Source organism: Chiloscyllium punctatum, chromosome 35 (assembly GCF_047496795.1).
Source record: "Chiloscyllium punctatum isolate Juve2018m chromosome 35, sChiPun1.3, whole genome shotgun sequence".
Classification (NCBI taxonomy): domain Eukaryota; kingdom Metazoa; phylum Chordata; class Chondrichthyes; order Orectolobiformes; family Hemiscylliidae; genus Chiloscyllium; species Chiloscyllium punctatum.
Genome location: NC_092773.1, coordinates 20,804,560 through 20,831,469, shown reverse-complemented (window position 1 = coordinate 20,831,469; position 26,910 = coordinate 20,804,560). Strand labels below are relative to the sequence as shown.

The following is a 26,910-nucleotide window of genomic DNA, read 5'->3' as shown; positions in this document are numbered from 1 at the left end:
TACCTGATTTTCAGGTATGCTGAGTGCTGCTCCATTGATCAATGGTTGTTCATCCTGGCTTGATGGTAATGGTTGAACGTAAGAGTGGGGTATATGTCAGGCCATGAAGTTTCAGCTTATGCTTGAATGCAATGGTGGCCTGCAGCGCCTCTTAGATAGCCAGCTCTTGAGTTGCTTAATCTATTCAAAGTCTATCCATTTAGTATGGCATTGGTGTCACACAGCATGATCAATGATATTCTCAATGTGAAGGCGTGATTTTGGCTGCACGATGGTGACTCTTACTGATACTATCATGGACAGATGCATCTGCAGTGGCAACTTTGTGAGGATGAGGTCAAATATGTTTTTTCTCTTTTATTGGTTCACTTAGCGCCTTTTGCAGACCCAGTTGAGCAGCTATGTCATTTAGGACCTGATCAGTAGTCATATTGCTACCGAGACACTTTTTGTGGTGGACATTGAAATACCCCATTTCTGTGCTTCCTCCAAATGCTGATTTATCAGCCAAGGGAGGACAGTATGGGGTAAACAGCAGGAGGATTCCTTGCTCATGTTTAACCTGAAGCCCCGTGATTTCATGAGGTCCAGAGTCAATGTTGAGGACTTCCAGGGTAATTGCTTCCTGTCTGCATACCACTGTTCCACCACCTCAGCTGTGTCTGCCCTATCGGTGGGACAGGATGTATCCACTGATGGTTATGGTGACATCTGGTCAGTTGTCAGGTATGGTTCGGTGAGCATGACTATGTCAGGCTGTTGCTTGACTAGTCTGTGAGACAGTTCTCCCCGTTTTGGCACTAGCCCTCCGATATTAGTAGAGAGGACTTTGCAGGGTCGACAGAACTGTTTCTGCCATTGTCTTTTCCATTGCTTAGGTCAATGCCGGGGACAAAGGGATGTGAAACAAATGGCATGGTGACAGTGATGGGTCCTTCAGGATGCCACCCATCTGACAACCAGACATTAAAGTAAAATCTATTCTACAAATCGGACTGCGGTCCAGAAAAGATCAGATCAGCAAAGTCTACTTCAGAAAGTCCGGACAAAATATGTTATAAGGAAGTGAAAACCACATGAAAGAACCCTTTGCTGCAGACAGGAAACGCAGTTCCAATGGCGTTCCCCTGCACCAAGATCATATTTCAGTTCATGCAAATATTGTGTCTCTTCAAGACAACCAAGTCAGCAGGTCACTGTCTGCAGCATGATTTAACCTTTCAGGGCAATGAACTTTCATGAGCTGCTCTCTGAGGAAATGGGAGTTGAAATTGTTGAACTCAGCATTGAGCTCAAAGGCTGCTGCCAAGTGCCCCCATCAAGATCATATTGGAACACTGCAGCAGGCTGAAAATCGAAAGGCTAATGAAAGCACAAGGGGGAGAATTAAAAGGACAGCAGTCAGGATGCTTCAACTGGGAGCATGCATGCAAATTGAAAAGACTGTTCCAAAAAAAATGACGTGTGCTCTGTGTCTGCACTACATTGTGCAGTGAATGCAATGCATGATATTCAACGGCTCGTGAATCTTTTGGAATTGTATGCAGGTAATTACACTTTTTGTGTTAATGCGGAAGAGACGAGATGTTTGTGAGAGGGCTGAATGTGTATGTGTGAGAGAGAGGGGACTGAGAGTGTGTGTGTCTGTGTTTGTGTGAGAGTGACTGTGTGTGAGGGACTGCATGTGAGGGAGTGTGTGTGTGTGTGTGTGTGTCAGTCACATTGGCCATGACAGACATGAAACCAACCTGGTGGATGACCGAAAGTGTACAACATCAATTGGGAATGCGGACCTGGGGGAGGGGGGATTTTTGTTTCACAATGGCTGATATATAAATATAACTCAGCATGTGGTTTTACAGGAACACCACATTCAAACATCCTGCAACTCACAAGGGATTTAACTCATGAACTCCCAGAAGCTCTAGGTCGATGATCAGACTTGACGACTAACTAGACCCTTGGAAGGTGACGGGGAACAGCTCCCATTCACCATGGGGTGACACGGTGGCTCAGTGGTTAGCACTGCTGCCTCACAACGCCAGGGACTCGGTTTTGATTCCTGCCTCAGGTGACTGTCTCTGTGGAGTTTGCGCACCCTGCATGTGATTCCTCCGGGTGCTCCGGTTTCCTCCCACAATTCAAAAGATGTGCAGGTTAGGGTGAATTGGCCATTCTAAGTTGCCCATAGTGTTAGGCGCATTGGGCAGGGGTAAATGTAGGGTAGGGGAATGGATCTGGGTAGGTTACTTTACAGAGGGTTGGTGTGGACTCGTTGGGTTGAAGGGCCTGTTTCCATACTGTTGGGAATCTAATCTCTAATCTAATCAGAAATCTCAAAAGCATGAGGCCTGGTTGCTGGAAACGACATCAGCAGAACAATTGTGGGTGCTTTATAGATTGCTCCAGTTTAGTGCAAGCTCCTGGTCCTTCCTGGACACATACATATTACACGCTGCCCACAGTCCCTATCATGGAGACTGTAACTCATACACTGAGCTCACACTGGAGGTGTACAAAGGTATCTCAGTGGTTGACAGCTGTAGAATGAATAGCAATTATCAGGGAGGCTGGAGGGAGATAAAGACTGAGATAAACACACACACATGGAAAATAGAGAGAGAAGGGGAGGGAGAGAAAGGGACAAAGGAACAGAGGAGGAAAGAGTAAAATAGAGGAAGTGAAAGAAATAAGGTTCAAACGACTCTCACAGGGATACAGTGAAAGAAAGGAAGTAATAAAGTTGGCAGCTTGTGAAACAAAAGAATTGTTGCAACATATGCAGAACTTCTGCTGTTTGTTCATTATTTCATGAACGTGTTGAAGGACGCGCTGAAGCTTGGGGCAGCTGCTGCCAAGGCGCGCTGGGGAAAGACCACCGTGTAACATCTACTTGCCTAAAGAAGAACAGGGGGCCCGTGCAGTCATTTGGGCCCTGCTGACACCTCAGCTAAAAATGTAATCGTACAGACCTGTAAATAGGAACGATTACTCTGTTTCGGTATGCAAACAAATGGAATGCTTCCATATGTTTGGCACGTCCAACTGTACAGACCATCAAAGTATTTTATGAATAAAGTATATTTTCGAAATTAAAAAAAAGTTTGTTCATTATTTCATGAACTTTCTGAGATTCTGCCTTTTTAAACATTGATTCATTGAATTGGGGTGTCACTAGCTGAGCCAGGATTTTGACCGAGCAACCACTGAAGCAACAGTGATATATTTCCAAGTCAGGATTTTGTGTGACTTGGCTTGGAACACGCAAGTGATGGTGTTCTTATGTATCTGTTGTCATTTTTTTTCATCTAAGTAAAGAGAGTATGGTGCTGTTGAAGAGGCGTTGAAGAGGTATTGCAGCGCATCCTGTGGATTGTACACTTTTCCATTGTGCACTGAGAAGGGCAGTGAATGTGAACTATCGTGGCTGGGTATGGCAATCAAGTGGACTCCTTTGTCCTGCATGGTGTCAAACCTCTTGAGTGTTATTGGAGCTGCAACCATCCAGTCAGCTAGGGAGTATACCTTTGCGCACTTGTCACTTTCTCCCTCAGAGCACTGCAGATGTACCTGCACCAGATCCACTGCATCAGCTCAAAAAGGCAATTCACCATCACCTTCTCAAAAACATCTAGAGATGGGCAATATATACTGGTCCAGCTCATGAAGCCCACATCCCCTGACTGAATGGAAAAACATCACGGTGGGCATGCTTTGGGGAGAAACAGGGTTAATTCAGAAAGCCAAAACTTTGACTGGCACTTGTGGTCAAATGCCAACTTTTGGCAGGGACAGAAATGTTCCAGGTCTGACCACAGCCCACCACACACACCTCATTGCCCAACAGCAATTACTTACTGCCAAATGTCCACTGAACACCACCCAGCACTCATTGCCGATTGCAGGGGGACACGAGGACCGTAGGGCCATGGCCTGATTACTGGGCATGTGGTGTCATGAGTTAACCACTAAGTATGCGACAGTGTCCCTCTGAAGCTGCTCACATTCCCACGCCAGTCAGCACAACTATGAAGCACATTTTTTTAATCACCATCAGCCCAGGAACTTCACTGGGGACATCATTCTAACCCAACAGTATACAGTTTCTTGTTCCTCATTGCCACTTTTTTTTATATAAGATGCAAACTGAGTGAGCTTATATTGGCTGACAGTGAAATATTTTTTGCAACAGTTTTACCCATCCTTTCAAACTATTAATGCCCCTTTGCAATTTTACACTTCCAATTACATTGCCACCTAGCTTTGTGTGATCAGCAAATTTGGAGATGTGACTTTCTATTCCATCATGTAGATCATGGACAGGGTGATTAGTTGAGGCCCCAACTTAACTACCTGTGGGACGCCACTCATCACATCCTGCTGATTCGAGTCCCTGCAGTACAAGGAATAAGGTAAATGGGTTTGTGGCGCAGATTGAAATTGGCAGGTGGTAGGCATCACAGAGGCATGGCTGCAAGAGGATCAGGATTGGGAGCTGAATATTCAAGGACAAACATCCTATCGAAAAGATAGGCAGGTGGGCAGAGGGGGTGAGGTTGCTTTATCAGGAAGAAATGTAATTAAATCAATGGTAAGAAACGATGTCGGGTCAGGTGGCGTAGAATCTGTGTGGGTAGAATTGGTGAACCGCAAAAGATAAAAAAAAACATAGTTGGGAGTTACGTACAGGCCATCAAACAGTAATCAGGAGCTGGGGTGCAAGATACACCAGGAGGTAGAAAAGGTGTGTGAGAAAGGTGTGTTAGTGGGCGGCACGGTGGCACAGTGGTTAGCACTACTGCCTCACAGCGCCAGAGACCTGGGTTCAATTCCCGCCTCAGGCGACTGACTGTGTGGAGTTTGCACGTTCTCCCCGTGTCTGTGTGGGATTCCTCCGGGTGCTTCAGTTTCCCCCCACAGTCCAAAAATGTGCAGGTTAGGTGAATTGGCCATGCTAAATTGCCCGTAGTGTTAGGTGAAGGGGTAAATGTAGGGGAATGGGTCTGGGTGGGTGGCGGGTCGGTGTGGACTTGTTGGGCCCAAGGGCCTGTTTCCACACTGTAAGTAATCTAATCTGATTTTCACTGAAAGGCAAGCTTACATGGGGGATTTCGATATGCAGGTGGATTGGGAAAATCAGGTTGGTAGCGGATTGCAAGAAAAGGAATTTGTGGAATGTCTATGAGAGAGCTTTTTGGAGCAGCTGGTGGTGGACCCTACGAGGGAACAGGCAATACTGGATTTAGTGTTGTACAATGAGGCAGATAGAGAAGGGGTCTTCAGGTGATGTTACCCTAAGGAGGCAGTGATCATAATATGATTAAATTTGCTCTGCAATTTGAGAAGGAGAAGATAGAATCAAAGATTACGGCATTACAGCTGAATAAAAAGAACGACAGAGGCATGAGAGAGGAGCTAGGGAGAATTGACTGGGAAAGGAGCCTAGCAGGAAAGACAAGGGAACAGCAATGCCAAGGGAATTCTGGGAGTAATTTAGGAGACACAGCAGAGATTCATCCCAAAGAAAAAGCAGCATGGTACAGGGAGGATGAGGCAACCATGGCTGACTAGAGAAGTCAGGGATAGCATAAAAGCAAAAGAGAAAGCATGTAATGTGGGGAAGGGCAGTGGGAAACCAGAGGATTGGGAAGCTTACAAAGACCAACAGAGAGCAACAAAAAAATAAATAAGGAGGGAGAAGATTAAATATGAGGGTAACCAAGCCAGTAATGTAAAGGAACTCTGGAAGAGTTTATTTAGAGATAAAGGGCAAAAGTGGACATTTGGCTGTTGGAAAATGATGCTGGAGAGATAGTAGTGGGGAACAAGGAATTGGCTGAGGAACTGAATAATTACTTCGTGACAGTCTTTATGGTGGAAGACAAGAGTAATATCCCAAAAATTCAAGAGAGTGAGGGGGCAGAGCTCAGTATGGTGGCCATTACCAAGAAGAAGGCTCTAGAAAAACTGAATGGCCTGAAGGTGGATAAATCACCTGCACCAGATGGACTAGACCCCAGAACCTTAAGGGAGATAGCCGAAGAGACAGTGGAGGCATTAGTGGTCATCTTTCAGGAATCACGAGAACCATGGAGGGTCCCAGAGGACTGGAAGATCGATGAGCTGGCACTCCTGTTTCGAAAAGGAGTAAGGCAAAAGATGGAAAATTATGGACTGACAAGCCTAACCTCAATCATGGATAAGATCTTGGAATCCATCGTGAAGGATGAGATTTCTGAACACTTGGAAGTGTCTGGTAAAATAGGGCAGAGTCAGCACGGTTTCATCAATGAGAGGTCATCCGTGACAAACCTGCTCGAATTCTTTGAGGAAGGAGCAAGCAGGTTAGACCAAGGAGGACCAATGGATGCTATCTCTCTGGACTTCAAGAAGGTCTTTGACAAGGTGCCGCACAGGAGGCTACTGAGTAAGGTATGGACCCATGGTGTCAGAAACAAGGTGCTAGCAGATAGGAGTCTGGCAGAAAGCAGAGAGTGGGGATAGAAAGGTCCTTCTCAGGATGACAGCCAGTGACAAGTGGTGTTCCACAAGGCTCAGTGTTGAGACCACAACTTTTCACTTTATACATTAACAATCCAGATGAAGGAACTGAGGGCATTATGACCACATTTTCAGACAAAACAAAGACATGTAGAGAGACAGGTAGCAGTGAAGAGGCAGGGAAGCTGCAGAAGGATTTGGATAGGTGAGGAGAGCGGGCAAAGAAGTGGCAGATGGAGGACAATGTGGGTAAGTGTGAGGTCATGCATTTTGGTAGGAAGAATAGAAGCATGGACTATTTTCTCAATGGGGAGAAAATTCAGAAGTCTGAACTGCAAAGAGACTTGGGAGTTCTAGTCCAGGATTCTCTCAAGATAAATTTGCAGGTTGAGTCAGTAGTTAGGAAGGCAAATGCAATGATGGAATCTATTTTGAGAGGACTTTAATATAAAAGCTGGGATGTTTTGGCTCTATAAGGCTCTGGTCAGGCCACATTTGGAGTATTGTGCATAGTTTTGGGCCCCATGTTTCAGGAAGGATGGACTGGCCCTGGTGCGTGTTCAGACGAGGTTCACGAGAATAGTCCCAGGAATGAAAAGCTTAACATATGAGCAACGTTTGAGGACTCTGGGTTTGTACTTAATGGAGTTTCGAAGGATGTGGGGGTTCTAATTGAAACATACATAATACTGAATGGTCTGGACAGAGTGGATGTTGGGAAGATGTATCCATTGGTCGGAGAAACGCGGACCTGAGGACATCACCTTAGAGTAAAGGGAAGACCTTTTAGAACAGAAATAAGGAGCAACTTCTTCAGTTTGAGAATGGTGAATCTGTGGAATTCACTGCTACAGAAGGCTAAGGAGGCCAGGTCATTGAGTATATAGAAGACTGGGATTGATAGGTTCAAGGCCATCAAAGGTTACGTGGAAAAAGCAGGAGAATGGGGTTGAGAAACTTATCAGCCATGATTGAATGGTGGAGCAGATTCGATGGGCTGATTGGCCTAATTTCTGTTCCTGTATCTTTTGGACTTATTCTTCCTTCACTCTGTCTCCAGCTGCTCACCCTACTTCCAAGCCAAGTCAAGAATTTGCTTTTGATGCCATGCGATTCAACATTAGCTAACAATCTCTTGGGAGTCTCTTTATCTGGAATTTGATGGGAACAATATATATAGACATTCCTTGAACATTACTTTAGACTTGGCTTCAAAATTATTCAGTCAGCTTGGTCAACTATGACTATCCTTCCTAAACCCATAATAGATTTCTCTGATCAGCTGAAAAATGTAAAGCTGTTGTTAGAACCCTCACAAATTTTCCTTTTTTTTAACCACTTTTGAATTGTGAGCTGGAGATGACTTGTGGACTTTGGGACAGGTTGGGGAAAAAGGTAAAGACTGGGTGATCCAAGATGGAGGACGGGAAACATTTCTGGCTGTAAGAGCTGCTCCTTTTTTTGAGGTATTTTAGGTGTTGGAGGTGACTTCCTCGAATTCCAGGAGCAGCAATTGTTGTTTTATATGCTGTTGCATTGTTTTGGAACTTTTGGAAATAAAAGTCAGAACAACAGCAGTTTAAAAGGGAGAAGAGCAGACAAAGGAAGCACATGATGTGGACAGTGCAGGAGAGAGAGAGGGAGGGAGGGAGAGAGAGAGAGAGAGAGAGAGAAAGTGAGAAAGTGAGAGAACCTGCACAGTTACCGCCTTTGCTGTTTTAAGTTGTGTATCACTGGACATCAGAGTGCATCTGGGAAAATTTACAAAAAGTGAAATTCACAACTAATCTTGGAGGAACTGTTGGGCAAAGTTCACAGCACAGAATCAGATAAGTTAATTGTTGTTTTAAGTCTGTCCAAGAGAAAGGCTGCAGCAGCGAGTATAGTGAATTCTTTCTTGATTTATATGTTTTGGGAGATAAGTCTCTTGATGAAACTTAAAATATAAGCCATAGCCATTAATTTAACCTTGGGCAGTGTTTGTAGAGGAATAAGATGGTGTTATTTTCTGGGTCTGTAGATTGTGAAGGAGCAAAAATTGTCTTTGCAGTGATATGTACTTCTTGTCAGATGTGGGAGTTCAAAGAGAGTTTAAGGGTAACTGCGGATTATATCTGCCATAAATGCTGTTGGATGCGAATCTTATCAGATCAAGTGGATCAGTTGGAGAGACAGATAGAAGCGATGAGGAATTTGCAACAGCAACAGTATGTGATGGATGGCAGTTATAGGAAGGGGGGAAAGTCTCAAATACAGTCATATAGAGGGGTTAACTCCAGGAAGGGTGAGAGAGGTCGGCACCTAATGCAGGATTCTTTTATGGATATACCCATTTCAAACAGGTATGCTGTTTTGGAAAATGTAGGAGGTGATGGATTCTCAGGGGAACGTAGCACGAACAGCCAAGTTTCTGGTATTGAGACTGGCTCTAATGCAAAGAGGGGTATGTCGGGCACCAAGAGATCAATTGTGTTAGGGGATTCTGTAGTCAGAAGTACAGACAGACGTTTCTGTGGTCAGCAGAGAAAAAGCAGAATGGTGTGTTGTTTCCCTGGTGCCAGGATCAAGGATGTCTCAGAGAGGGTGCAGAATGTTCTCACGGGGGAGAGAGGCCAGCAAGAGGTCATTGTCCACACTGGAACCAACAACATTGGAAGGGAAAGATTGAGACGCTGAGGGGAGATTACAGAGAGTTAGGTAGAAATTTAAAAAGGAGGTCATCAAGGGTAGTAATATCTGGATTACTCCCAGTGCTACGAGCTAGTGAGGGCAGGAATAGGAGGACAGAGCAGATGAATGCATGGCTGAGGAGCTGGTGTGTGGGAGAAGGATTCACATTTTTGGATCATTGGAATCTCTTTTGGGGTAGAAGTGACCTGTACAAGAAGGACGGATTGCACCTAAATTGGAAGGGGACTAACATACTGGCAGGGAAATTTGCTCAAACTGCTTGGGAGGATTTAAACTAGTAAGGTGGGTGGGGGGGGAGGGGCGGGGGTGGTGGATGGGATCCAGGGAAATAGTGAGGAAAGAGATCGATCTGAGACGGGTACAGCTGAGAGCAGAAGTGAGTCAAACAGTCAAACAGAGACAAAGTAGGACTAATAAATTAAACTGCATTTATTTCAATGCAAGGGGCCGAACAGGGAAGGCAGATGAACTCAGGCCATGGTTAGGAACATGGGACTGGGATATCATAGCAATCACGGAAACATGGCTCAGGGATAGGCAGGACTGGCAGCTTAATATTCCAGGATACAAATGCTACAGGAAGGATAGAAAGGGAGGCAAGAGAGGAGGGGGAGTGGTATTTTTGATAAGGGACAGCATTCCAGCTGTGCTGAGGGAGGATATTCCCAGAAATACATCCAGGGAAGTTATTTGGGTGGAACTGAGAAATAAGAAAGGGATGATCACCTTATTGGGATTGTATTATAGACCCCCCAATAGTCAGAGGGAAATTGAGAAACAAACTTGTAAGGAGATCTCAGCTATCTGTAAGAATAATAGGGTAGTTATGGTAGGGGATTTTAACTTTCCAAACATCGACTGGGACTGCCATAGTGTTAAAGGTTTAGATGGAGAGGAATTTCTTAACTGTGTACGAGACAATTTTCTGATTCAGTATGTGGATGTACCGACTAGAGAAGGTGCAAAACTTGACCTACTCTTGGGAAATAAGGCAGGGCATGTGACTGAGGTGTCAGTGGGGGAGCACTTTGGGGCCAGCGACCATAATTCTATTAGATTTAAAATAGTGATGGAAAAGGTTAGACTAGATCTAAAAGTTGAAGTTCTAAGTTGGAGAAAGGCCAATCTTGACGGTATTAGGCAAGAACATTCAAAAGCTGATTGGAGGCAGATGTTCGCAGGTAAAGGGACGGCTGGAAAATGGGAAGCCTTCAGAAATGAGATAACAAGAATCCAGAGAAAGTATATTCCTGTCAGGGTGAAAGGGAAGGCTGGTAGGTATAGGGAATGCTGGATGACTAAAGAAATTGAGGATTTGGTTAAGAAAAAGAAGGAAGCATATGTCAGGTATAGACAGGATAGATCGAGTGAATCCTTAGAAGAGTATAAAGGCAGTAAGGAAATCAGGAGGGCAAAACAGGGACATGAGATAGCTTTGGCAAATAGAATTAAGGAGAATCCAAAGGGGCTTTACAAATATATTAAGGACAAAAGGGTAACGAGGGAGAGAATAGGGCCCCTCAAAGATCAGCAAGGCGGCCTTTGTGTGGAGCCACAGAAAATGGGGGAGATACTAAATGAATATTTTGCATCAGTATTTACTGTGGAAAAGGATATGGAAGATATAGACTGTCGGGAAATAGATGGTGACAGCTTACAAAATGTCCAGATTACAGAGGAGGAAGTGCTGGATGTCTTGAAACCGTTAAATCCCCAGGACCTGATCAGGTGTACCCGAGAACTCTGTGGGAAGCTGGAGAAGTGATTACTGGGCCTCTTGCTGAGATATTTGTATCATCGATAGTCACAGGTGAGGTGGCGGAAGACTGGAGGTTGGCAAACGTGGTGCCACTGTTTAAGAAGGGCGGTAAAGACAAGCCAGGGAACTATAGACCAGCGAGCCTGACCTCGGTGGTGGGCAAGTTGTTGGAGAGAATTCTGACGTACAGGACGGACATGTATTTGGAAAGGCAAGGACTGATTCGGGATTGTCAACATGGCCTTGTGCGTGGGAAATCATTTCTCACAAACTTGATTGAGTTTTTTGAAGAAGTAACAAAGAGGATTGATGAAGGCAGATCGGTAGATGTGATCTATATGGACTTCAGTAAGGCGTTCAACAAGGTTCCCCATGGGAGACTGATGAGCAAGGTTAGATCTCTTGGAATACAGGGAGAACTAGCCATTTGGATACAGAACTGGCTCAAAGGTAGAAGACAGAGGGTGGTGGTGGAGGGTTGTTTTTCAGACTGGAGGCATGTGACCAGTGGAGTGCCACAAGGATCGGTGCTGGTCATCTACTTTTTGTCGTTTACATAAATGATTTGGATGCGAGCATAAGAGGTACAGTTAGTAAGTTTGCAGATGACACCAAAATTGAAGGTGTAGTGGACAGCGAAGAGGGTTACCTCAGATTACAATAGGATTTGGGTCAGATGGGCCAATGGGATGAGAAGTGGCAGATGGAGTTTAATTCAGATAAATGCGAGATGGAGTTTAATTCAGATAAATTCAGAGAAATGGGAAAGCAAATCTTAGTAGGACTTAAGCACTTAATGGTAAGGTCCTAGGGAGTGTTTCCAAACAAAGAGACCTTGGAGTGCAGGTTCATAGCTCCTTGAAAGTGGAGTCGCAGGTAGATAGGATAGCGAAGAAGGCGTTTGGTATGCTTTCCTTTATTGGTCAGAGTATTGAGTACAGGAGTTAGGAGGTCATGTTGCGGCTGTACAGGACATTGGTTAGGCCACTGTTGGAATATTGTGTGCAATTCTGGTCTCCTTCCTATCGGAAAGATATTGTGAAACTTGAAAAGGTTCAGAAAAGATTTACAAGGATGTTGTCAGGGTTGGAGGATCTGAGCTACAGGGAGAGGCTGAACAGGCTGGGGCTGTTTTCCCTGGAACGTCAGAGGCTGAGGGGTGACCTTATAGAGGTTTACAAAATTACGAGGGGCATGGATAGGATAAATAGGCAAAGTCTTTTCCCTAGGGTCGCGGAGTCCAGAACTAGAGGGGCATAGGTTAAGGGTGAGAGGGGAAAGATATAAAAGAGACATAAGGGGCAACTTTTTTATGCAGAGGGTGGTACATGTATGGAATGAGCTGCTAGAGGAAGTGGTGGAGGCTGGTACAATTGCAACATTTAAGAGGCATTTGGATGGGTATATGAATAGGAAGGGTTTGGAGAGATGTGGGTCGGGTGCTGGCAGGTGGGACTAGATTGGGTGGGATATCTGGTCGGTATGGACGGGTTGGACTGAAGGGTCTGTTTCTATGCTGTATATCTCTATGACTCTATGACCAGACCAAACAAGTTTTGTTTCTTTGTGAGGCCAAGCCTGGAAGCAGCACAGTGGCACAATGGTTCGCACTGCTACTTCACAGCGCCAGAGACCTGGGTTCAATACCCGCCTCGGGCAACTGTCTGTGTGGAGTTTGCACATTCTCCCCGTGTCTGCGTGGGTTTCCTCTGGGTGCTCTGGTTTCCTCCCACAGTCACAAAGATGTGCAGGTTAGGTGAATTGGCCATGCTAAATTGCCCGTAGTGTTAGGTGCAGGGGAATGGGTCTGGATGGATTGCTCTTTGGAGGGTCAGTGTGGACTTGTTGGGCTGAAGCGCCTGTTCCCACACTGTAAGTAATCTAATCTAATTGTAGGGCAGATACTTGATTAAACAGAGTCTAACAGAGACAGTGACCCAATGAAGAGCATAGTGTTTAAATATATAGAAGCAGTTGGCTATTACAAGGTCAGTTCATAGAAATTGATTCTGACAAGTCTGAAAGAGAGTCCATGTTCAAAAAGATGGCAGTTCTTGACCTTCTCTTGGGAAATAAGGCAGAGCAAGTGACTGAAGTGTTAGTAAGGGAATATTTGGGGCTGGTTGTCATAATCTTATTAGTTTTTAAATAATTATGGTAATTTCACAATATCTTTCCGATAGGAAGGAGACCAGAATTGCATGCCTCTTAAATGTTGCAATTGTACCAGCCTTCCATAAAAGTTAACGTTCTGAATTGGAGTGAGGCAAATTTCAATGGTATAAGATAAGAACTTTCAAAAGTTGATTGGAGTACACTGTTCACTGGTAAAGGGATGAGTGACAATGGGAGACTTTCAAAAGTATGATAACAAGATTTCAGGGGCATTGCATACCGATTAGAATGAAGGGTAAGGCTGGTAGGAGATGGGAAGAATGGACAAATGAAGATATTGAGATTCGAGTCAAGAATAAGAATGAATTATATATTAGACATAGACAATTGGGATCAATTAATCTCTTGAAGAGGGTAAGTGTGTGGGGGCGTTCATAAAAAGGAAGTCAAGAGGGCAAAGAGGGGATATGAGATAACCTTGTCAGATAAGGTTAACGATGATGTAAAGAGATTCAGCAAGTGCATTAAGAGCAAAGACCAACTCGAGAGTAAATAGGCCCTGCTAAAGATCAACAAGGTCATCTACGTGTTGAATCCCATGTGATATAAGAGATGCTAAATGAATATTTAACATCAGTTTTTACTGTGGAGAAAGAATTGGAGGCGAGAGAACTTGGGGAAATAAATATTGATGTTTTGAAAACAGTTCATATTACAGAAGAGGAGGTGCTGGAGGTCTGAGAAAACATAAAGGCAGATAAATCTCCAGGACCTCATTAAGTGTATCCGAGGATTTTGTGGGAAGTTAGGGAAGAAATTGCAGGGATTCCTGATGAAGGGCTTTTGCCCAAAACGTTGATTTTCCTGCTCCTCGGATGCTGCCTGACCTGCTGTGCTTTTCCAGCACCACTCTAATCTAGACTCTGGTTTCCAGCATCTGCAGTCCTCACTTTTGCCTCGGAAATTACAGGGACCCGAGCAGAAATATTTTGTATCTCCTGCAAATAACAGTTGAGGGACCAGAGGACCAGAGGGTGGTTAATGTTGTGCCTTTATTTCAGAAAGGCTGTAAGGAGAAACCTGGGAATGAGAGTCCTATCAGTCTGATATCAGTGGTCAGTCATTCTTTGGAGGTGATTCTGAAAGATAGGATTTACAGGCATTTGGAGAGGCACGGGCTGATTATGGATAGTCAGCATGGCTTTGAGTGAGAGAAATCATGAAACTTAATTGAGTTTTTTGAGGACATAACCAAAAAGGTTGATGAGGGCAGAGTTGTTAATGTTATTTAAATGTACTTTGGTAAAGCCTTTGACAAGGTTCCACACGGTAGACTCATTAATAAAGTTAGATCACATGGGATTCAGAGTGAGCTTGCCAATTGGATGCAAAATTGGCTTCATAGTAGGAGACAAAAGGTGGTGGAAGAGAGGCCTGTGACCGGTGGTGCTCTGCGGGAATTAGTACAGAGTCCACTTTTGTTTGTCATTTATATAAATGATTTGGATAAGAATATAGGAGGTATGATTAGTAAGTTTGCAGATGGTGCCAATATTGGTGGCAGAGTGGACAGTGAAGAATGTTATCTAAGATTACAAAAAGACCTTGATCAATTGAGTTAATATGCTGAGGAGTGGCTGATGGAGTTTAATGTGATGTATTACATTTCGTTAAAACATGCAAGGAAACCTGAAGAAGGGCTTATGCCCAAAACGTTGATTCTCCTGCTCCTTGGATGCTGTCTGACCTACTGCGCTTTTCCAGCAACACATTTTTCAGCTCAGTTAAAACATGCAAGGGCAGGACTTACGCGATTAAAAGTGGGGCCTTGGGTTGTTTTGTAGAACAGAGAAACCTGGGAATTCAGGTTTGAAATTTGCATTACAAGCTGACAGGGTGGTTAAGAGGGCTTTTAGCAAGCTTGCCTTCATTGTTCAGATCTTTGCGTTATAGGAGTTAGAATGTCATGTTGAAGTTGTACATTGCATCGGTAAGGTGTCCTCTGCAGTACTGTACACATTTCTGGTTGCCTTGCTATATGAACGATATTATTCAGTCAGAGAGGATTCAGAAAAGATTAGATTAGATTAGATTAGATTAGATTACTTACAGTGTGGAAACAGGCCCTTCGGCCCAACAAGTCCACACCGCCCCGCCGAAGCGCAACCCACCCATACCCCTACATCTACTCCTTACCTAACACTACGGGCAATTTAGCATGGCCAATTCACCTGACCTGCACATCTTTGGACTGTGGGAGGAAACCGGAGCACCCGGAGGAAATTGCCAGGAATGAAGGGTTTGAATTAGAAAGATAGGCTGGGAAGTTTCTCCCTGGAGTGTAGGATGTTGAGGAGTGACCTTATCGAGGTTTGTAAAATCATGAGGGGTATAAAATAAGGTGAATGGCAAGGGTATTTTCCCTAGGGTGGGAGAATTCAAAATTAGGGGGTAATTTTTAAGGTGGGATGAGAACGTTTTAATAAGGACATAAGGGGCAACATTTTTACACAGGAAGTGGTTCGTGTGTGGGTTGAACTGTCAGAGGAAGTGATGGATGCAGGTACAGTTACAATATTTAAAAGGCATTTTGATAAGTACATGACTCGGAAAGATTTGGAGGGATGTGGGCCAAAATCTGGGACTTATTCAGCTCGTGAATGTGGTCAGCATGGACTGGTTGGGCTAAAGAGTCTGTTTCCATGCAGTGTGACTCTATGACTCGATGATGATATGACTCTATGACTGTATGGAAATGAGACCTCAGGAAGCGTCAATCAGTCCATCAGAGCAGAATCAGAATTAAAGATGTTGTCTTGAACTACGTTTTCTGAGAGATGGTTATTGGCTGCTGCTGAGGTAGCATGAAGATCGGAAAGGTCCCTGCCTGATCTGTTATGCCAGTTTCTGGAAGTCTAAAAAAATAGAAACCCTGATACATGAGTGAACCGAGAAGGTGATCCTCATTGTCAGTTCCAGAAAAGCAACCACTGAGTCCACATTTATGCCTGTGAAACAATGTATCATGAAAGTAATTTAAGTAATCTGGCCAGTTTTGTTATTTTCTTTCATTATCCCTTTACAGTCATTTTCTTTCTGTCTTCTGTGTGAATAGAGGTTGAAAACAAATGTTTCAGATTTAAAGCCTGGTTATTAATCACATTGCTCTGTTGTTTAATTTTTCCTTTGCTAAAGTTATGACATATTTCTTAAATTGTTTGATATGCAAAACTGGGATCTGGAATTAATTATTCACAAAATCTGGGATTAGTTTTTAAAAAGTCTTATTAGGAAACATTGGTATAATAATTATGGATATTTGATAGTTTAATTTGACTGAGTAGTGAATAGGGGAGATAGGAAGACAATAGTGGTTCAGCTGTCCATATCCGTGTTTTAATTTCAACCTTATCGGCCTTAGTCATTTTCTGACCACTGATGTTGGATGACTAGTTTATAATGTCCCAATTTCCCTCTCTTACCTTTTCTAACTGGCCCAGTGACGCATTCACATAAAAGAACAGTAACTAAACTGAGAGAAATTGAGAAGCTTGCAGTCACAGACATGAATCACTTGTCCCAGAATTCCAAGTATCTGACCTGTTTTCATAGCCACAGTACTTGAGTATGACTGGTCCAGTTCAATTTATGGCCAATGGTAACACTATTCATATCATTGAGATGTGATTGTGGGATGACTAGTGCGAGGAACCCAATGATCAGTGACAATTGTGATTTCAGAAGGAATGATAGAGGGGGTAAAGGAGGGAGGAAGGCACTGTTTATAAGGGGCAAGATCTGTACATGACAGAGAGTATCTCAGATTGAAGGGTCACGATGTCGAATCAATTTGAGTGAAGTTAAGAAGCAACAAGGCAAGAAAGCATTAGTGGAAGTTGTCTATAAACTACCAATAACAATGTTTGGCATAATATGTGTCAAGAAATTAAATCTGCTCGTAATAGTTGATTTTAATTTGCATATAAACTGGTTAAACTAATTAATGCTGGTGTGATGAAGGATGATTTCCTGGATTGTGTATGAGTTGCATTTCTGGAGTTGTACATAGAGGAACCAACTTAGAATCGGGCTAATTCAGATTTGTTGTTATGTACTAAGAACGAGTCGTTAATAAGAATTAATTAAGTCTAATTATATGAGGTTATAATCCTGATACAATAGCGTATTTAACAATGATGGTAAATGGGCAAATGTTCGTATTTAAAGCAGGTTTGCATTATCGACAACAAATATACCATTCCCTGAGAAAGATGAAAACCGACAGGAAAGATGAATCAACTGTGGCGAACAGGAAACGATTGCATGAGGTCAAAGGAAGTGACTGACAAGTATGACAGATAGCAAAAAGTGGCAACCTCGGGTGTGGCACCAATTTAGCTTTCGGCAAAGGATGAACAAGAAACTAAGAATGGAAAAGTCAAGATGAATGCAAGCTAGCGTGAAACAGAAAGGCAGATAGGAAAAACTTCTTTTGGTACATGAAAAGAAGTAGATTAATGAAAACAAAATTGGGCCCATTACAGATGGAGTTGAGAGTGTGGTGCTGGAAAAGCACAGCAGGTCAGGTAGCATCTGAGGAGCAGGAGAGTCAACGTTTCGGACAGAACCCCATCATTAAGATTGCCTGATGCCAGAAACATCGATTCTCCAGCTCCTCAAGTGCTACCTGACTGGCTGTGCTTTTCCTGTACCATACTCTCGACTCTGCTCTCCAGCATCTGCAGTCCTCACTTTCTCCCCATTACAGATGGAAGCAGGAAAATTTTTTTATTGAGAGAGTAGAGAAATGACAGAGAACCTAAACAATTATGTTTTGTCTGTCTTTATAGAGGATGTTGCAGAAAGTCTACAGACAATGCTCAGAACCAATGGGAGTTGTGAAAATTAAAGTCATTAGTACTCATAAAGAGGCAATGCTGGAAAATTAATTTGATCAAAGCTAAATAAATACCCTGTACTAGATGAGGTACATGCTAGAGTATTGAAGGTGGTGGCTATTGTTGTGGACTAGGCCAGATCACTCAAGGCATTCTTAAACAGGCAGCTCAGACCATAACTTTGCAATTTGTTTTGGTAAGTGTCCAGTGAAAATTACCCAGATTAAGTTAGCTAGTTTGAATAGTAGATTTTAAAACGGACAAAAATTTACTCACAAAATTACATAATGGACTGAATAAAGAACCCCAAAGAACTCAATCTATCCAAGCTAGACTTAAGTATGCTGTTCTGAATATGCACAACAGTCCCAATAAGCAAACTCCCTCGAAAAACCAGTTTCAATAGAGCACATGCTTATAGGTTGAAGTTGAAGGGCAGAAAGAGAGACAGAGAATTTCCACACAGTTCTCTGTCAAACTCCCAGCCAGTTCAGGATTGAACTAAACTGCTCAGCTAGGGGTGGCATGGTGGCCCAGTGGTTAGCACTGCTGCCTTATGACACCAGGGTCCCAGATTCGCTTCCAGCCTCTGGAGACTGTCTGTGTGGAGTTTGCACATTCTCCCCATGTCTGCGTGGGTTTCCTCTGGTTTCCTCCCACAGTCCAAAGATGTGCAGGTCAGGTGAATTGGCCATGCTAAATGGCCCATAGGTTAGGTGTGTTAGTCAGAGGGAAATGGGTTCAGGTGGGTTACTCTTCGGAGGGTCGGTGTGGACTGGTTGAGCAGAAGGGCCTGTTTCCACGCTGTAGGGGAATCTAATCTAGAGAGCTAACCACTCCCCTTTCATTATATAAGTCACTTCTAAAACATGCCCACTTTGGCCTGATGTCTCACCTGTTTACAAATTAACAAAAAGCCTCTCACAGTCCTTTCCATCTCTGTACCAAACCAGACTGATTGGAGCCCGGCCTGGTTTATTACCCCTCTGAAAAAAATCAACAGCAGAGTCTCCTTGAGCCAAGGAACAGCTTTTACAAGAAAAAGGGGCCAGCTTTGTGACACCTCCCCCCTTTTAAAACATGAACTATCAATACCAAAAGATGGCTTCATTTTTAACCCTTCAAAACCCCACTTTGTAGTCTAAACACTACACCAATGATAAACATGCAAACATTCACAACCACATGCAAATTCAGGCCGCAGGACAACCACCACTGAATGCCTCTGTATCTCATTTGAGTCTCGATGACGCATCAACAATCACGTCTTTGTGCACAATTGTCAAATTGAATGACTTCAGCAACAAGCTCCATCTAAACAGTCTGGCATTTTTGTCCTTAAATGTTTTCATAAATGTCAATGGGTTATGATCAGTGCACACAATTGTCTCAGATGCATTGCTGGTAGTATAAATACTGAACTGTCATAATGCCAACACCAAGCTTAAAGTCTATTTTTTCACTGTTGAATATTTCTGTTGATGATCATTCAACTTCCTGGAAAAATACCTGCTGGATCTTTTGACCCCCTCGTCATCCTCCTGCAGCACTAGCATCGATAGCCACCTTGAAAGCCCTCAAGTCATCCAGAGTGGCTAATACACAGTTTTTAGGCTGACAAATGCCTTCTGACAGTCCCTTGTCCACTGAAACTTCTTGCCCTTGTTTAACAATTCGGTGAGTGGAGCAGCCACACTGCTAAAGTTCGGCACAAACTTTCGGTAAAATCCACTCAATTCCAAGAACCATAGTACTGCCCTTTTCATCGACAGTGTGGGAAATTCCCCAATTACTTTCACTTTCGTATTCCATGGGGTCATTTGTCCATGTCCAATAACATGGCCCAGGAAGGTAACTTGGGCTCTGGCAAATTCACTTTTAGCTAGGTTTACCACCAAGCCTGCCTTCCAAAGTCAATTGAATGAGTCCGATAAACGGTGTAAATGTTCCTCCCATAAGTGACTAAAAATCACCAGGTTATCAATACACACCACACATTTGGGCAATCCGGCAATGACTTTATTAGTCAGCCTCTGAAATGTGGCTGGAGCATTTTTCATACCAAATAGCATGACTTTGAACTAATACAAAAAGGCGTTACAAAAGCCTAAATTGCCTTTGCTCTCTCTGACAGGGTACTTGCCAGTAGCCTCTGAGCAATTCCAACTTAGAAACGTAAGTTGCTTGTCCCACTTCGACACAGTCCTCCAACCGTGGAATTGGATATGTATCAGTCTTTGTCATAGTGTTGACTTTGCAATAGTCCACATATAATTGTTGGGTACCATCTGGCTTTGGCACCATGACGATAGGTGAGCTCCAGTCACTGTGACTCACTTCGATTATGCCATTTTGGAGCATGCGCTCTACCTCCTTCTGAACCTGTACCAAACTTGGAGGGTTATGCCTATAAGGATGTTGCTTAATCAGAACAGCATCTCCTATATCGACATCATGCACAATTAGGTTAGTACTTCCCAGTTTATTTCCACATATCTCCCCATGTGATAGTAGTAACTCTTTCAGGTCATTTCGATTTTCGATTGTGGAAGGTACCTCAATAATGTATCCCAATTTTTGACAACTTCCTCATTGTCCAATTTGATTTGAGGAATGTCCAATTCAGGATCCTCTGAACTTGGTTCTTCCCTCTATGCTGTCATCATTAACACCTTCTCCTCTTGCTTTCCTTCCCTCTCAAAATACCTTTTGGGCACATTCACATGACACACTCTGTGAGATTTCTTCCTGTCTGGGGTCCTTATTAAGTAGTTCACCACACTCAATTTCTTCTCAATTTAATAAGGTCCACGAAACCTTGCTTTTAAAGGCTCACCTGTCACTGGAAGTGACACCAACACCTTATCCCCAATTGTGAATTTGTGATCTCTTATCTGCTTCCTGTTTCATTGTATCCTGTGATACTTTTAAATGCTGTCTCTCCAACTCTCCAGCTCTATTTAATTGTTTTGTAAAATTTGACACATAGTCCAAAAGGATGGTCTCTGAATTCTGACTTATTAATTTCTCCTTAATCAATTTTAACTGTCCTCTCACTTCATGCCCAAAAATTAATTCAAATGGACTGAATTTGGTCAATTCATTCAGTTCATCTCTGATCGCAAAAAGTACAAACGGAACTCCTTTATCCCAATCATTTGGATAATCTTGACTGTAAGCCCTCAACGTGATGTTTGTTGCCATCTCTCGAGCGCTTCCTGCAATTCTGGATGGTATGCAGTAGATTTGAATTGCTTTATTCCCAAGTTATCCATAACCTCCTTGAATAGTTTGGATGTGAAGTTTGATCCTTGATCTGACTGGATCTCTACTGGTAGTCTGTATCTCGTACTAATTTTTCTACTGTGATGTTGTGTAATGAGATTGTCTCTGGAAACCTCGTCAACACATCCATTATTGTTAATAAATACTTAATTCCCTCTTTTCGTTTGAGGTAGGGGACCTACACAATCAATCAAGACTCTTGTAAAAGGTTCCTCAAATGCTGGAATAGGTGTTAAAGGAGCAGGTTTTATTACTGCGTGTGGTTTTCCAACTAGCTGGCAAAATTCAACCACATCTTTTTATAGTCCAGACCAGTAAAAATGTCTTTGTATCTGAGCCTGTGTTTTCCTTATCCCTAAAAGACCTCCAAGTGGTAACTCATGTGCCATTCACAGCACCTCCTTTCTACACCCTACTGGCAAAACAATTTTTTTAATAAACATTTTTTATTGAAAAGCTTTTTTAAACCTTTTACAAAACTTTTAAATATAAAAAAACCATCAAAACAGAAAAAACAGTACAAAGAATACCATAACATAGTACTATTGTTACTAAACAACCCATTATTCTACCAACACAAACCGATCTACTTAATTAAGACTAAACTACAAATATATTGAATAAATATGAGCTTAAATTACATTCAAGTTACTTAAATTATATCATGTTTTAATACTTTGTTCTGTCTTACTCATCACACCTCCACTGAGGCTCCCATCCCTGGGAGTACCCCCTACAGTACCCATCTTTTCCTTCCAGTCTCCTCCTCCTGGGGCCCCACATGCCCCCACAAAGGGTCCCACAGCTATACCACGGTCCTGACAAATATTGCCAACAAGTCAGTTTCAATATAATTTAGACAGGGCCGCCACTTCCTATAAAACTGTTCTGTTTTGTGGTGCACCATATTTGTAAAGTAATCTTGGGGGAGATGCTCGATCACCAGCTTACACCATCATAGGACCTGGTGGTTTTTTCTGTCATCTACTTGAGTAAAATGTTCTTGCTCGCACAATGGGCAAGGATATTACACAGTCTCTTCCCATGTTGCCCCAGAGAGGGCAGGTTTGGCAGCCCCAAAATAAGAATGACTGGATCCATGTTAATTTCAGTCCCCAGAATGTCCGTTAACTCCCTTACTATAGCACTCCACTATCGTTGGATCTTGCAACATGACCAATAACAATGTGTGAGAGTGCCGATATTAATTTTACATTTGGGACATTCTGGTGACACTCCTCTCTTAAACTTAGCTCGCCTGTCTGGTGCCATATGAACCCTGTGTAAGATCTTCAATTACATAGCCTGTGATCTGTTACATACTCAGATTTTCCTTACATTCCCCCAGATATCTTCCCATATCTCTGGTGAAATGTCCTGTCCTAACTCTTGGTTCCACACCTTGCAAAGTCCTTCCATGACCCCCTTTTCTGTAAATGATATTAAGTACTAAGTGAAAGAGTACCCGTACACTGGAGTACCCGTACACTTTTCTCCACATCTGATTTATAACATTGGGCCGGGAGTGTGGTCTTCCTCTGTGTATAGTCCCTTACCTGGAAGTATCAGAAAAGGTCCTTATTGGATAATCCATATTTCTGACTTGACTGACTGGATGACATCAGGACCTCTCCCTCAAATAAACCTCCCAAACATGGAATTCCTTTGTTTTCCCATGTCTTAAAGCCAGAGTCCATTGCCCCAAGTTTAAATCCTTGGGCTCCTACCAATGGGGTAAATGGCAAATTCTTCAACCAATTGCCCTCATCTTGCCTCATTATCCTCCTGGCTTTCACCGTCTTCAAGATAATTGGATAATTTCATTGCTGGGTCACAGATTTCATATTGTCCACAAATAATATATTAATTAAAGGACACTTCGACTGTGAGGCTTCAATATCAAGCCATATCAATTCTGAATTCCCCTGTACCCAGTCACCAACATATGTTAAAATGAGATTAGATTACTTACAGTGTGGAAACAGGCCCTTCAGCCCAACAAGTCCACACCGACCCTCCGAAGAGCAACATTTACCCTACATTTACCGCTTCACCGAACACTATGGGCAATTGAGCCTGGCCAATTCACCTAACCTGCACATCCATTGGACTGCGGGAGGAAATCAGAGCACCCGGAAGAAGCCCACGCAGACACGGGGAGAATGTGCAAACTCCACACAGACAGTTGCCTGAGGTGGTGAATTGAACCCAGGTCTCTGACGCTGTGAGGCAACAGCGCTAACCACTGTGCCACCATGCTGCCCCCAAAGCACTTGTTTGATATTTCTTCAAATGCGGAAGATCTACCCCTCCCGCAGCTTGCAAAAGCTGTAATTTAGTAAATTTAATTAGAGGGTATCCATGGCACCAAATAAAGGACTCCAGCCAACCATTAATCCTCCATAATACTTGTCTAGTTAACAGTAATGGGAGCATTCTCATGGGATATAACAGTGGGGGAAGGACTTTCATCTGAATCAGGGTTGTTCAGCCCAGCCATGGTAACGGTAATCCCTCCCATTGCTGCAAGTCCTGCTTTATCCTCTCTAGTAATTGTACAAAGTTAGCCTTATCTGGCAGGTGGAAGGAAGGGGTAGTAAAAATTCCCAAACCTTTTGGTGACCACCTAAACAGGAATTACATTTTATCCTTCAAGTTAGGCAGCTTCACTAAGCCCCCAACCCGCATGGCTCCCGATTTGGTGAAATGGATCCTATAAACCGAGAAAGTACCATGGAAATTAATTGTTTGGATCAAGCAGGGAATCGACTTCTCCGGTTTGGCCGAGAATGAAAGGATGCCGTCAGCATGAAGGGTAATCTTATGATCCCCCATTCCCACCTTTGGCACTACTATTTCAAAGTCTCTTCTAATAGTTTTGGCTTATGGTTCAATCGCCAAGGTAAATAGCAGCGGTGAAAAAGGTCACCCCTGTTGACTACCTCTTCTCATATTAATGTTATTTGACTTAACCCCATTTGTAATAACTGCTGCCTTAGGATCATTACACAGTACTGCTACCCATCTGGCAAAGGATCCCCCCGCCAAACCAAAACGCTCTAGAACCTCAAATAGATTCGGCCATTCTATCCGATCAAAGGCTTTTTCTGCATCTAAGGAGACCACCAACCCTGGGATCAAACTTTGCTGACATATCTGTACTGTACTCAGTCCTCTCCTAACATTGTTCGAGGAACTGCGGCCCTTAATAAAACCTGGTCTTCTTTTATAGTATGGGGCAGAACCTTCTCCAACCTCAGAGCCAACATCTTCGATAACATTTTGAAATCTACATTCAGTAGCGGGTCCTTCCCTTTCTTTAAAATAAGGGAGATATTTGTTCCCCCTGGGAGTGGACGGCAGACAATCCTGTGTTTCAGAGTATATGTACATCCCCAGAAGTGGTTCCACTAATATGTTCATGAATTCCTGATCAAATTCAGTTGGGAATCCATCTGGCCCTGGTGCATTGCCACCTTGGAGATCCTCATTGTTTCCTGCACTTCCTGGACTGTTAGAGGCGCATTCAAAAGGGAAGCATGCTCCTTCCTCACATTGGGGTGGTCCAGATTTTCAAAAAAGGGCTACATTCCCATTGTACAATGTACACTCCCCTCCGACCGATATAGCTCTTCAAAATATTCCCTAAACCTAACATTGATCTTTTCCGAAATCACGGGGAATCGCACTAGTCTTCTCCCTAGCAGAGGTAATAGATTGGGAGGCTTTTTTCCTCCTAGCTAGATAAGCCAGATATTTACCAGGCTTATCTCCGAATTTGAACAGTCTTTGTTGGCAAAGGAGACATCTTTTTTTGGCCACTTGTGTGTGTATTGAATCGAGGGCAGACTGGATAGCTGTGACCCGCTGAAGTCTTACCAATGGCGGTTTGTTATGATATATTTTCTCAGCTACCTTCAGCCGGGCCTTCAGCAACCCCTGCTGCTCCTCCCTCTGCCTTTTTCTAGTCACTGAAGATGAAATAATCAGACCTCATAAATATGCTTTACTGGTCTCCCAAAGTATTGCTGGATTACTAGCCGTACCTGAATTAATATCCCAAAAGGTCCTGAATTCCCTTGTAATATATTCCCTTGTAATAACTATCCTCCAGTGACATGCATTTGTTCCATTGCCCTTAGCTTTAAGATCTGAGTATACTGGCGCATGATCCGAAACATCTATATTCCCTAATTTACATGCAAATATTCTGTCCAGACCGTCAGATGGCATAAAAAAAAATCAGTTCATGTATGACATTTGTATGGATTGGAATAGAATGTGAAATCTCCACACATCCACGAATCCCAACTCATCACACATGTCCACAAACTGCTCAGACTGTGTGGGTGTATCTGCCAGACCCTTTGGCACCCTGTCAATATCTGGATCTATTCGGCAATTAAAATCTCCTCCAATAATCAGACGATGAACCCCAAGAATCATTAATTCAGCCACTGCATCGATTAGAAATTTAAGAGGGTTTACCTGGGGACAATATACATTTAGAACACCATATTCTTCTCCATGTATTAGGGCTTTCAAAATAATAAGCCTTCCTTGATCATCCTTCATCCGCTCCATTACCTGGAAGGGGAGGTTCCTTCTTATCATAATAGCTACGCCTCGAGTCTTAGAACTGAAGGATGAGAAAAACACCTTGTCATAACCCCCCTGCTGTAGTTTCAAATGTTCTTTGTCAGTTAGGTGCATCTCTTGCAGCAGGGCAATATCCTCCTTTTCTTTCCTGAGGCTCGACAAGACCTTCTTTCTTTTAACAGGAGAATGACTCCCTTCTATATTCCAGGTGCACTACCTGAACAAATCACTAGCCATGGTCATCTGGGACAGCCCGTGGTTTCCCGGGAGGAAGGAACTTATCTGAGGCATGACGAATTACAAAGATACTAACGCTATAAAATCTAAGAACTATTCCGATAGAAACAATTACATCTAGGAAAATAAACACTGCATTTAACTGAAACAAGTACCCAAATATTCCCCCATTTGCTCGGGATCTTCCCCCCTGGCCATAGAGGGCACCCTTCCCAATCCCTGTTACCATCTTAACTCCCTCTAGCTGAGGCTGTGCCCTAGCCCCACGCAATTCACAAATAATAAAGACTTGTTATCTACATTCTGAAACAGTACCATTCCCCACCCACACGTCTTAGTCACAAATACAGTCACCCCAAATGCAAAATCAAAGAAACAACGTTAAAAAAAAAAGGGGGAACCTAGATATTACCCAGCCGATCAATATATAAAATTGTTCCAATTTAATAAATTTAGAACAAAACCATACATGTGCAACAAATAATCACAAAAAAGGGGAAGAGGGAGAGGGGCAAGGAGAAATAGAAAGGGGATAATTAAAAAAAAACCCAAACCAATGTTTGCAATAATGCCCCCTCCCCTCCCGTCCCAACTCAGGTCCTTCATTTTCAGAGATTTCTCAAAGTCCTTTGCCTTTTCAGTGGAGTCAAAGTTATTTACTGCTTCCCCCATGGATGAGATGTAACGCGGCCAGGTACCTCATGGAGTATTGGATGCTTACGTTCCTTAATTCTTTTTTAACATCATCAACTGTTCTTCTCCTCTTGACCAGGGCTCCTGAAAATTCTTGAAAAACCATTATCTTTGAACCTTTATACATTAAGA

The 26,910-nt window shown here is 43.1% G+C and overlaps 1 long non-coding RNA gene across 1 annotated transcript in view; it reads left to right on the top strand.

Annotated features, from left to right (window-relative positions):
- Positions 1 to 1,385: 1,385 nt before the first annotated feature.
- Positions 1,386 to 26,910, top strand: part of LOC140459747 (uncharacterized) — a 126,419-nt gene continuing 100,894 nt past the window's right edge. The window contains exon 1 of the long non-coding RNA XR_011953858.1: positions 1,386 to 1,547. This is a non-coding gene — a long non-coding RNA (uncharacterized lncRNA). The remainder of the gene's footprint in view (positions 1,548 to 26,910) is intronic.